This window comes from Esox lucius, chromosome 24 (genome assembly GCF_011004845.1).
Source record: "Esox lucius isolate fEsoLuc1 chromosome 24, fEsoLuc1.pri, whole genome shotgun sequence".
NCBI classification, from domain to species: domain Eukaryota; kingdom Metazoa; phylum Chordata; class Actinopteri; order Esociformes; family Esocidae; genus Esox; species Esox lucius.
Window position 1 is genome coordinate 13,516,101 of NC_047592.1, and position 13,592 is coordinate 13,529,692.

Consider the following 13,592-nt stretch of genomic DNA (forward strand, 5'->3'; position numbering starts at 1 on the left):
TAGCTGGTCTGTTGGATCGGATCAAATGGGCCAGCCTTCACTCCCCACATGCATCAGTGAGCCTTGACCGCCCATGACCCTGTCGCCTGTTCACCGCTTTCCCTTCATTGGACCACTTTTGATAGGTGTAATGGCAATTTCTAAAATTCCAAAGTTCTATGAAAATGGTAGGTAAGACAGGAGAAATCAATTGCGCAATAAACGGTTTTAATCTTGCTTGCAAGGAGAAAGTATACAGGTTACAAAGTAACGGTGGATAGTTTCTAAATAAATTATCAGTACCAGTATTCACTTTGTCAGCCATTTGAGCAACAGTAGCTGGTCTGTTGGATCGGATCAAATGGGCCAGCCTTCACTCCCCACATGCATCAGTGAGCCTTGACCGCCCATGACCCTGTCGCCTGTTCACCGCTTTCCCTTCATTGGACCACTTTTGATAGGTGTAATGGCAATTTCTAAAATTCCAAAGTTCTATGAAAATGGTAGGTAAGACAGGAGAAATCAATTGCGCAATAAACGGTTTTAATCTTGCTTGCAAGGAGAAAGTATACAGGTTACAAAGTAACGGTGGATAGTTTCTAAATAAAAACATCATTTCGACAGTATTTATTACATAGGAAAAAGGGGTGTGGTAAGATGCTGCCATCTGTTTCATGTCAATCAAACACCTTTCCCTTTGTTCTATCACACACGTCAAATGCTATCTTCCCCCACCTTATCCTTCCTGCAATAATGTTTACCCAAAGGGGCCAACTGACCTTACTGCCCCCTTGCTGTATCTTCTCCTATCCTGTCCTAAAACCCATTGATCTGCATCTGGACAGACAATAGATGCCCCCTATGCAAATACCAGGTCCCACACATTCCTGTACCTATCTTAACAGTGGGACTCACTCCTTTATACAGTCAGAATACATTGTATAAGAAATTTCCACAACATAGGTACTGACCACTGCAGACCGGGAACACCCCACAAGGGCTGTTGTTTTGGAGATGCCCTGCCCCAGTTGTCTAACCGTCAAAATTTGGCCATTGGTCAAAGTCGCACAGATCCTTACGTTTGCCCATTTTTCCTGCTTCTAACACATCAACTTTGAGGATAGGAAGTTCACTTGCTGCCTAATATATCCCACCCACTGACAGGTGCCGTGATAATGAGATTATCAGAGTTATTTACTTCACCTGCCAGTGGTCATAATGTATTGGCCATTCCAAAGTTTTGGGTCACTAACAAAGAAATGTCTTTATTTGTCCATTAAAATAACATCCAATTGATCAAAAATACATTATCAACATTGTTAATGTTGTGAATGACTATTGTAGCTGGAAATTGCTGATTTTATATAAATATCTACATAGGAGTACAGAGGCCCATTATCAGCAACCTTCACTCCTGTGTTCCAATGGCATGGTTTGAAGGAGACAATTATTATTTCATTATTTCTAACCTTGCCAATGACTGTATTCCCTATTCAAACTGATCTAATGTACGTTTTCATGGAAAACAACAAAATGTCTAAGTGACCTCAATCTATAAATATATGAGAGCTGTGTATATATGTCTGAGTCTGCAAAAGTACTCAGACCCCTAACGTTAGTGATGGCCATTCGAGGGGTTATTTCAGCAGCAGGATATTATGCTGGCTGGACTCTCTTTATCACAATAAAGCTATAATTGAAATGTATAAGGCAATATAGTTAACAGTCTAGTCTGTGAAAAAGAACAGACAAAATAACACTGGAACGGACATTAAACATAAAATGTACAGACTAGATTGTTAACTATATTGCCTTATATAGCTCAATGATGGTTTTTATTTTGAAAAAGAAAATCTGAGTTAGCACTGCTAGCATAATATCCTGCTGCTAGAAGAACGGCAATGAAGCCTCGAATGGTCATCACTACCTGACATATTCTACCACATTTCTTGAAGAGGAGCGTGAGGTCTGTCATCAGGTCTCACCCGCGGCCCTGCCCTAACTCACCCGAAGACAACCCACTTCCTACATCACTTGAGCGTAGCACACTCCCTAGAGCACAATCACCTGAATTCTAAACACCCGTGCATGCACTCCTGTCCCTCATCCCCATCCTACATACACTCACCTAAAGGATTATTAGGAACACCTGTTCAATTTCTCATTAATGCAATAATCTAATCAACCAATCACATGGCTGTTGCTTCAATGCATTTAGGGGTGTGGTCCTGGTCAAGACAATCTCTTGAACTCCAAACTGAATGTCAGAATGGGAAAGAAAGGTGATTTAAGCAATTTTGAGCGTGGCATGGTTGTTGGTGCCAGACGGGCCGGTCTGAGTGTTTCACAATCTGCTCAGTTACTGGGATTTTCACGCACAACCATTTCTAGGGTTTACAAAGAATGGTGTGAAAAGGGAAAAACATCCAGTATGCGGCAGTCCTGTGGGCGAAAATAACTTGTTGATACTAGAGGTCAGAGGGGAATGGGCCGACTGATTCAAGCTGATAGAAGAGCAACTTTGACTGAAATAACCACTCGTTACAACCGAGGTATGCAGCAAAGCATTTGTGAAGCCACAACACGCACAACCTTGAGGCGGATGGGCTACAACAGCAGAAGACCCCACCGGGTACCACTCATCTCTACTACAAATAGGAAAAAGAGGCTACAATTTGCACAAGCTCACCAAAATTGGACAGCTGAAGACTGGAAGAATGTTGCCTGGTCTGATGAGTCTCGATTTCTGTTGAGACATTCAGATGGTAGAGTCAGAATTTGGCGTAAACAGAATGAGAACATGGATCCATCATGCCTTGTTACCACTGTGCAGGCTGGTGGTGGTGGTGTAATGGTGTGGGGGAGGTTTTCTTGGCACACTTTAGGCCCCTTAGTGCCAATTGGGCATCGTTTAAATACCACGGCCTACCTGAGCATTGTTTCTGACCATGTCCATCCCTTTATGACCACCATGTACCCATCCTCTGATGGCTGCTTCCAGCAGGATAATGCACCATGTCACAAAGCTTGAATCATTTCAAATTGGTTATTTGGTATTGAACATGACAATGAGTTCACTGTACTGAAATGGCCCCCACAGTCACCAGATCTCAACACAATAGAGCATATTTGGGATGTGGTGGAACGGGAGCTTCGTGCCCTGGATGTGCATCCCACAAATCTCCATCAACTGCAAGATGCTATCCTATCAATATGGGCCAACATTTCTAAAGAATGCTTTCAGCACCTTGTTCAATCAATGCCATGTAGAATTAAGGCAGTTCTGAAGGCGAAAGGGGGTCAAACACAGTATTAGTATGGTGTTCCTAATAATCCTTTAGGTGAGTGTATGTCAGTCCATTTGCCCTGGTTGTTTGCGAGGTATTGCCAGTTTATCTGCTTTCCGAGCGCTCATATCTGTATTTGAGTCTTCTGGTTACAAACTCTAGCTTATCTCTCTTATGACCTTGTCTCCTACCTGCGACTTTTGTACTGTTGCTCTCTGCGGACTGTCTACCTGTGTTTTTGGATTCCTACTGTCCAGGGAAGGGGAAAGGTGGGCTCCTCTGGATATTGAGCTGTTGGTATAGCCCAGGGAAGGGGAAAGGTGGGCTCCTCTGGATATTGAGCTGTTGGTATAGCCCAGGGAAGGGGAAAGGTGGGCTCCTCTGGATATTGATCTGGATATTCAATATTAACTTTTCTCTAAATATTTACAGAATGTCATCTGCTGCGCACACACACACACTATTCCAGGATGAATTGCTGGAGATTTCAAAAATGACCTGGTCAAAAGTTGGTTGATCTGGGCTTTTTGGGGATTCCCCTTGAGTGAAGCCTCACTTTTGATCAGACCTTCAGAATTAAAGCAGAACAGAAACACACACACACACACACCTAGAGAGAGAGAGAGTCAAACAAAGATAGAGAATATATGGTCACATTTCTGTTCCAGACTTAAGTGAAGTGCTAGCGCCCCCTCCAGACGTTCCACGGAAAGGCACACTGTGTGAGGACTATGTATCCAAACTTCCAGTCACATGACATCATTCTGAACGTTCTTTGCGAAACAATTATTTAGAAGGCAAAATAACAGCAACAAGCGACTGAAGCCTTTCCAAACTGAGAGAGCAGATAATCCCTGTCCCCAAACGGACCACAAGTGGAACTGAAAGGAGAGATCCCTTCTAGACAACCATCACTTTTTCAAAACACTGCTTTTGGAGGAGCAATTTCAATGGTTTGATCATGGGACTGGAGTACACCATTAATGGCCAGGATCAAGGCAAGAAAAAAAGCAAAATTTCTCAACGATGCTAAGGATTTTTTTTAAATAAAAATTTATGAAGTTAAGTAAATAATAACAGCCAAAAGAAGTGTCAGTCCTTGTAATCAAAGTACAGTGCTTCAAAAAGTATTCAGAACTTTTCACTTCCTCCTCGTTTTGTTCTAACACAGTCTTAAAAGAAAAAAATTGCCATCAACCTACAAACAATACGTAATAAGTATTCAAACCTTTTATCCATTCATTTTGTATAAGTACCTTTGACAGCAGTCACAGCTTTGAGTGTTCTTGGGTACGCTTGTACCAGCTTTACACACCTGGATTTGTAAAATGTCTCACATTATTCCTTGTAGATACTCTCAAGATCTTTCAATTTAGACTGGGAGCTCTAGAGATCTGCTATATTCGGGTCTCCACATACATTTTAAATCAGTTTCAAGTCTGGGCTTTCAAGGCCATTCACAGATTTCTTACACATCCCTTTTTGAGGTCATGGGTGCTCTGGATCAGGTTTTCTTCAAGGACCCACTTACACCCTTCCATTAATCCTGACCAGTCTCTAAGACTCATCCCCATAGCATGATAGTCCCACCATCATGGTTCACTGTAGGGATGGTGTTAGCCATTAGCTCGTGGTTTTAGCCATGTGTAGTGCTTGGCATTTAGGCATAATAGTTTGACTTTGGTTTCATCAGACCAGATAATCTTTTTCCTCATGCTCTCATTGTCCTTCAGGCGGCATGTAATATGGTTTTTCCACAAGAGTGGCTTCGTTCTAGCCACTCCACCATATTGGCCTGTTTCATGATGGGCAGCAGAGATTGTTCTCATTCTGGCAGGTTCTCCCATCTCTGCCATTATTATGAGGTATACAGTGTATATTTTTAGCAAAACAAATGATGTTATCAACTATAAATTAAGTCAATAACAACAACATGTAGAGGAAGTGAAGGTGTCTGAATATTTCTTTAGGCCCCTTAGTGCCAATTGGGCATCGTTTAAATGCCATGGCCTACCTGAGCATTGTTTCTGACCATGTCCATCCCTTTATGACCACCATGTACCCATCCTCTGATGGCTACTTCCAGCAGGATAATGCACCATGTCACAAAGCTTGAATCATTTCAAATTGGTTTATTGAACATGACAATGAGTTCACTGTACTGAAATGGCCCCCACAGTCACCAGATCTCAACCCAATAGAACATATTTGGGATGTGGTGGAACGGGAGCTTCGTGCCCTGGATGTGCATCCCACAAATCTCCATCAACTGCAAGATGCTATCCTATCAATATGGGCCAACATTTCTAAAGAATGCTTTCAGCCCCTTGTTGAATCAATTCCACGTAGAATTAAGGCAGTTCTGAAGGCGAAAGGGGGTCAAACACAGTATTAGTATGGTGTTCCTAATAATCCTTTAGGTGAGTGTATGTCAGTCCATTTGCCCTGGTTGTTTGCGAGGTATTGCCAGTTTATCTGCTTTCCGAGCGCTCATATCTGTATTTGAGTCTCCTGGTTACAAACTCTAGCTTATCTCTCTTATGACCTTGTCTCCTACCTGCGACTTTTGTACTGTTGCACTCTGCGGACTGTCTACCTGTGTTTTTGGATTCCTACTGTCCAGGGAAGGGGAAAGGTGGGCTCCTCTGGATATTGAGCTGTTGGTATAGTCCAGGGAAGGGGAAAGGTGGGCTCCTCTGGATATTGAGCTGTTGGTATAGCCCAGGGAAGGGGAAAGGTGGGCTCCTCTGGATATTGAGCTGTTGGTATAGCCCAGGGAAGGGGAAAGGTGGGCTCCTCTGGATATTGAGCTGTTGGTATAGCCCAGGGAAGGGGAAAGGTGGGCTCCTCTGGATATTGAGCTGTTGGTATAGCCCAGGGAAGGGGAAAGGTGGGCTCCTCTGGATATTTCTATTTCTGTTTGTATGGATGAGTGTATATTTGGCACGGTTGAGCACTCATTGTAGGTGGCCAGACACGTCAAGTATCCAACAGTCTGGCGGCTTGCAGACAGAAATGTGTTAGGACAGTCCATGTCTTTCAGACGATGGGCATATGAACATTGTTTTGTCTATTTTTAGGATCGACGTCCCGGACACAGCCCCAGTGATGCAATGTGCTATCTTGATCGGCAGGAGGCCCGCTGTAGTCGTTTGCTGAGCAGTTCCATTACCAGACTGCGATCCAGATGGTGAGAACACTCCTAATGGAGCAGCAATAGGATGTGGAGATGAGCTAAGGAAACCAAATTTCTTTAACTGCCTTAAGGAGAACAGTCACTGTTTTGGCGGCTTTACTGGTCGACGACAAATCCTTGGGTGTGCGGACCCCAAAAAGAACCAACTGCTTACTCTCTCTATTGATGTGGATCAGGGTGTATTTCCTGCTCATTTCCTGCTCGTTCTGCTGACGTTGAGGGAGAGTTTGTTATCCGGATGCCGCAAGGCCTTTTTGTTTTCTTTCTCTTTCTTTTCCTATTTTAAGCCGAGGAACTGGACATTGCATTGTCAGAGCTGGGCATCATATCACATCCTAAACGCTCCAAACCTGGGTTGATTTTTATGTTACTAAAAGTTGTGTCCATTAACGGATATATAGCTTGTAAATGTTATTTCAAGAATTTTTTTCTCTTGGGCAATAGATTAGCTTAATGTTGAGGAACCCAGCAAACATCAAGTTATAAAATAGTAGAATTCTTCTTTTACATGATTTCTGAGTAAGAAGGATGAAACCCTGGCTGGATTTCCATATACACTGCTCAAAACAATTAAGGGAAAACTTAAATCTCACAACGGGTCTTGGTGAACAAAATATATTGAAGTTCAAAATCTTTAATGATGTAACAACGTTATAACAAAATGATGTAACAACGGCCAATGGAAACCAAAATCACCAACCAATTGAGGGCTGGATTCAAACTCCCACCAAAAATCGAAGTAAACATTTGAAATCACAGGCTGTTCCAACATGGAAACTCATAATGTGACTCCGTAGTATGTATGGTCCCACACATGCCTGTATGTGCTCCTGATGAGACGACGGATGGTGTCCTAGGGGATCTCCTCCCAGACCTGGATCTGGGCATCAGTGAGCTCCTGGAGAGTCTGTGGTACTACATGGCCTCGTCAGATGCATCGATACAGGTCCCAGAGGTTCTCAATTGGATTCAGCTCTGGGGAACGTGAGGGCCAGTCAATGGCAACAATACTTTCATCACCCAGGAACTGCCTACACACTCTGGCCACATGAGGCATGGCATTGTCCTGCACCAGGAGGAACCCAGGGCCCACTGCACCAGCATAAGGTCTGTCAATGGGTCTGAAGACTTCTTCCCGGTACCTAGCAGCAGTCAGGGTACCATTGGCTAGCATGTGGAGGTCTGTGCAACTGTCCAAGGATATGCCTCCCTAGACCATCACTGACCCACCGCCAAACTGGTCATGCTGGATGATGTTGCAGGCAGTATAATATTCACCACGGTGTCTCCAGACTCTTTCACGTCTGTCACGTGTTCTCTCTTGGGTACATAACTGCCTTGGACGTAGATGGCATTCAACAGCAGTAGGATCAGACAGATGTTGGGGAGAATCCCGGTTTTTAACCTGCTTAAGCTTATTTCAAATGCTTACTCTGACATTCTTTCCATTTAGTAAAACAAATTCAAGCTTATTGCAAATTTTTCTTCTAAACGGATGTACTTGTTGGCAGACTGTTTTGTCATAGCTTGGTTACATCAAACTGACCACAGTCTTGTTACTGCAGCGGTGCAGCGTTTGATTGCAAATGCGATGCAAATTCAAAAACACATACTATTCTTCAATAGATGTGTCAAATATTAGTACTATCACATTCATCCTGAACCCAAAAGTCTCAAATTGCATTCATAGATTTAAAATAAAGAGAGATTAAGATTAAGTGAGAGGTTACTGCTGAGCCTACAATCTGTCAGAATATAAAAGGTTCCAAAAAAGAACATTTGCACATAATATTGTTTTCATGAGGGTGCATCAGCAAAGTCAGTGCAATTCAGATATTCTTTTCTATCCGTCCTTAGACCAAACAGATCTTTTCATATCAGATTTATTCGGAGTTAATCGATCAGAAGAGAGATTATTGAAAACATAATTGGTGTTTCCCTTCATGTTTACTGAAGAAATGCACACTGGCTTAACATGTGCTGTAAAAATATTTCAAAACTTTGCCAATTCAGTATGATCCCTCTTCAGTCTCATGATTGATTGAGTGATGCACACAAGCCTGAAACAGTTGGGTTGTATGGCCATCTGGTGCAGTTTTAGCAGACTTTCCATTTAACACTGGGCTATAGAAGGAGTGTCAAACCCACTCAAACTGCATGAGGCACCTACCTTGTAAACATTCTTAACCACCTGCAGTGTATGTTTCACTTTTAATGAATATAATGAGCAGTATACCTGTTTGCAGCATATTCAAACATATTGTACAGGTGGTTAAGAATTTTCAACGCGCTCTCAAAAAGACTCTAAGAAAAATAGTAAACTTCTCCTCAACCACTTTGGAAAATATCAACTGGCCATGACAAATTACAATAGTAAAAGTTGTTTCCAGTGCAGAAAGGAAAAGGAAGAAACGTGCCTTTGAACGTTTCCAGATCCGTGCCTGTATTAATCGCACCCATGCAAAGTGCATCTCTTGGACCTTCCACAGACTGCCTGCTCCCTGACTGAAAAGTTAACAATCAGGTTTATATACAAAAAGTACAACACCACAGGAAAACCAATGTTTTGAATTTGTACAAGTTAGTTTCAGAAATGTGGGATAGGTGTTCTTCATCAGCAACACAGAGAAGGGCACTTGGCATGTGCTGCACTCAGATTGCTGTTGAATTGCTGATAGAAATAGACAAAGGATTGATAGAAATGTATTGGATTTCAGTAAAGCACTTGATGTTTTGAATCATACATTGTTATTGAAATAAAACTGTATGTTATGTATGTTATGGCTTTACACCACCTGCCATCATATGGTTGAGGAGTTACTTATCAAATCAATGTCAAACCATCAATAAATACAGTTTGGTCAGATTTCTCAGCAGAAATGTACTTAAAAAAACAAATTGTAACTATTCCATGCATCTTTTTAAAATCAAATGCAGTATTTTCAGTCCTTCCATAACTTGTCAGTATGTATATGTTAACATTGCTACTTCTAGAAACCACAAAACTCCTCCCTTTGCCTCAAACATTGTGCACCCTCTTACTTTTCAGGCTGTAGTTAAATAAGACAAAGAGGAAGGTAAGAGTAAACATTTAATTACATTTGTATATCACAGAGAGTTCTATAATAATCTCCCGCTAATCTTTCTATTATTTTTGGTATAACGTGCTATGTAGTAAATTCCTAGCACTGGAGGTTTAGTAAATGTTTAGTCCAGTAAATGTCTAGTAAATGTTTTATTGCAAACATTCATTTCCATGACAGATTGGATATGCTGATTGTTATACTAACATGACTGTTAGTTTAAATCAAATAAACGTGTCACACTAGCAAGAAACCAGAAATAATAGTGTGGATTACAAATTATGATAAGATCAGATAAAAGAAAGTTTCCTTGTTGCAAATATTTAAAGGCATGAAAGACTCCACAAGAGTATCAGGTTTTTGATAATTTTTCCCTTAGTTTTCCAATAGATGTACTGTATATGTATATATACATTGACATCTATAGACATGTATATACAGTACCAGTGTAAAGTTTGGACACACCTATTCATTCAAGGGTATTTCTTTATTTTCACTATATTCCCGCATCCACAAATGCAATTTAAAACTCTAACATGGAAAGAAGAAACCTTATATAAATAAGATCCAGAACCGCCACCGCCATCTCTGGGCCCGAGCTCATTTAAGAAGGACTGAGGTGAAGTGGAAAACTGTCCTGTGGTCTGACAAATCAACATTTTAAATACTTTTTTTGAATCATGGACACTGCATCTTCCAAACTAAAGAGGAGAGGGACCATCTGCCTCCAGATTTAGGAGAGGGATCATCCGGCTTCTTAACAGCGTACAGTTCAAAAGCCAGCATCTGTAATGGTATGGGGGTGCATTAGTGCACATGGCATAGGTGACTTGCACATCTGTGAAGGCACCATTAATACTGAACATCATATATAGGTTTTGGAGCAACATATGTTGTCTTTTTCAGGGAAGGCCTTGCTTATTTCAGCAAGTCAATGCCAAAGCTCATTCTGCTCAAACAGCAGGAGACCTCGACCTGTTGAGCAGCTAAAATCCAATATCAATTAAGGGGGGGAAACATTTCACTTTCCTAACTACAACAATCAACAAACAGTCTCCTTAGTTCCCAAACGCTTACAGAGTACCGTTGAAAGAGATGCAGCACGGTAATATACATGCCTCTGTCTCAACTTTTTTTAAAATGTGTTGCTGGCATCATTTTTTATAAAGCAGTAACATTTCTCTGGTTCAACATTTGATATGATGTCTTTGTACCTTTTTCAATTAAATATAGGGATAAATGATTTGCATTTCATTGCTTTCTGTATTTATTTGCGTTTTATGCAGCGTCCATCTTTTTTTAGAAACAGGGTTGTAGTTGAGTGTAATGCATAATTATTTACATTTGCTACTGTGGATATGAGAAACAACAAGTTTCACCAGTGCTGGACACACTGTTGTTTTAGTGTATACAAAAAATTCAAAATGCTGATTCATTCATGGAATTGCTTCAAAATCTTTAAGTAATTAAACTAAATTCTTACTTTCACGTTCACACTTGAGAACACAAAAACAAGAGACTAAATAAATAGCAACAGTGCAGTGATAGTATATGGAGAATCAATTTCTTTAGTTGCCTTCTCACCATTGTTGCTTGTTAAGTTCACTACAACTGTGCTATCATAATAGATTTGGTGTTGTGCAGAGTCACAGAGTTCTCACATTATGAAATGAGAGCAGTAAAAGGCGCTTTAATCTAAGTGTGTCTAGAACAGGTTTTTGGCCAATCTGCAGTGTTTACCACTAAAACCAACATTCAGGGTTTTCACACCAACTGTGAAAGGATCAAAGGAACAGCAGGTTTGCTGTAGATTAGTGTATGAACTTTTTTTCTCTTTGTCGTTATGACCGTATGTTTTTAAAACTTGTTAATCGTCAACATCAATCGACAGATACATGAAAACATTTCAAATTCTGAATGATTCCTTTAATGTCTGATTACTTTGTTTCAAGTTTTTTAAATGAAAATGTGAATTCCTTCTCTTTCTCTCCCTCCCCTCTCTCTGTTCTTCCCTCCCTCCCCTCTCTCTGTTCTTCCCTCCCTCCCCTCTCTCTGCTCTTCCCTCCCTCCCCTCTCTCTGTTCTTCCCTCCCTCCCATCCTATCTTTGGATATGGTGTTCTGCAGCCATGGTTGTTGTACAGCAGTCCACCATTGTAACCAGGGGTCAGAGGTCTCAAGGATGGAGCACGGGACTGTGCAACTGCTGCTCTGATATTTGCACCTGTAAGTCCCCGGGCTCTTGTCTAAAATGCTCTTGAAACCCAGAATCAATCCAAGACAAATTTTTGTCTTTCAGATGTTCTGTATACATTTTACTAAAGTGCCCGGGGGTCCTGACCTCTAGGAAGACCAAATTAATTTTGTTCTCAACTTTCATTCTCACTCAGATATCATATTGACATGGCAAGTTATGACAAAATGCGTAGGATTGCAGGAAAGTAGCTTTAGAACCACAATATTTCTCTCTACCCCATGGTTATATTGGTAAAACGGCACAAAGTTAACGTTACATTTAAAACTAATGTGCCCCATTAACAATTGCATGAAATTTGATGAAAAGGTTAAAAGTTTTTTGTCTCTAGTTATTGTAAAGAAATATGTATATAATTCCATTAAATGTGTTATAAAAATGCCACACTCTTCTGTTTCTATTACATATTCAAAGAAACTACAATAATCAATAAAATCGTCATGAATAACATTTTCAGGAAGATGTTAACACTTATGACAAACAACCATGACTCCATCTTTTAACTTAATGTTTACACACGCACCCACACAAACTGATGATGTTTTTCAATGATGTTATTGAATTGTGTATCCCCGTCTCACCCAGGTTGCAGCGCCACATGGTGCTTCCCCGTTCTTCAATGTCAGACGGCCGCTCAATTCGGATGGTGCATGTGTCTTCCCATGCTGGACCCATGTACCTGTTGTGCCATCTCCTGCTGCTTGCGCAGCTCCATGAGAGAGCGATATGGCATCCGGGTAGGGGCTGGGTGGGGGTGGGATGTTACGTGATTATTATACTTGGTTAGTTTTACATACTTCATTCATTTATTATGGTTTTCATTTATTATAGATTGTTTGGGCTAACTCGGGTTGTCAGCTTTTTTATAACAGGTTTGAAGGTGATGTCGGCACTAAACTTCTTCAGCCAGAATTCTTCAGGCTCAATGTGACTCTCCCTGTCTAAAAAGATTTTGAAAAGCATATATTCTGGCTAAAGGTTCCAATATTTAAGAATGCATGTGAATAGTATTAGGTAGGCAATTGTTCTCCTGTTGAAATCAAACTTCATAAAATAATATCCCTAGACATAGGCGCCGATACCGTGGGTGCTCCGGGGCTCGAGCACCCACGGAAAATAGCGAGCACCCACGGAAAATAGCGAGCACCCACGAAAATACCGAGCACGAGCACCCACGTGTGCCAGACCGCCAGTCCGTCTGTAGGCTACATTCATTTAAAATTAAACTTGCCGTTGGTGATATGTAAAGCGTCTGTCACACTGTGATTGGTTATGTCAATGTTAGTGACAGCGACATAACCAGTCGCCTGCTCCGGGTGCTCCCTATCCACCAATCACAGCGTTTCTCAGATGAAAAAATGCCACTATCAAAAACTCGTAGCAGAAATTAGGGAGAAACTCCCAGAAACTATATGTGTCGTTTTTTTAATCGATATTTAGATAATAGCGCAAAACATTAATTTCCCACGAACTGATCGCGGCTAGGCCTACGTGTCAGTTAAACTTTTCATCTCCAATCCTGTATTTGTGATAAGTGGTACATTTTGAAAGATCTACTTTACGGCTTTATTAATAAGTAAATTAATAGGTGTGCGTAGTGCGTTTATATATGTATATATAGGTGTATATATAGGTATATATAGGTGTGTATATGTAGGTATATATAGGTGTGTATATATATATATATATGCGCCTATGAGCACCCACGGAGGAAAACATAAATCGGCGCCTATGTCCCTAGATGGCCGTTGTCCCAAACAAAACCTGTTACAGCGGCTAGCTATATGAATCTCTT

General features: G+C 41.1%; 1 long non-coding RNA gene across 1 annotated transcript; it reads left to right on the forward strand.

The window, feature by feature from the left end:
• The first annotated feature begins 3,528 nt into the window (after positions 1–3,528).
• Positions 3,529–7,479, forward strand: LOC109615060. The gene is made up of 3 exons (XR_004575372.1): positions 3,529–3,637; positions 5,953–6,156; positions 6,347–7,479. It is a non-coding gene; the product is annotated as an uncharacterized LOC109615060 (long non-coding RNA).
• Positions 7,480–13,592: the final 6,113 nt, after the last annotated feature.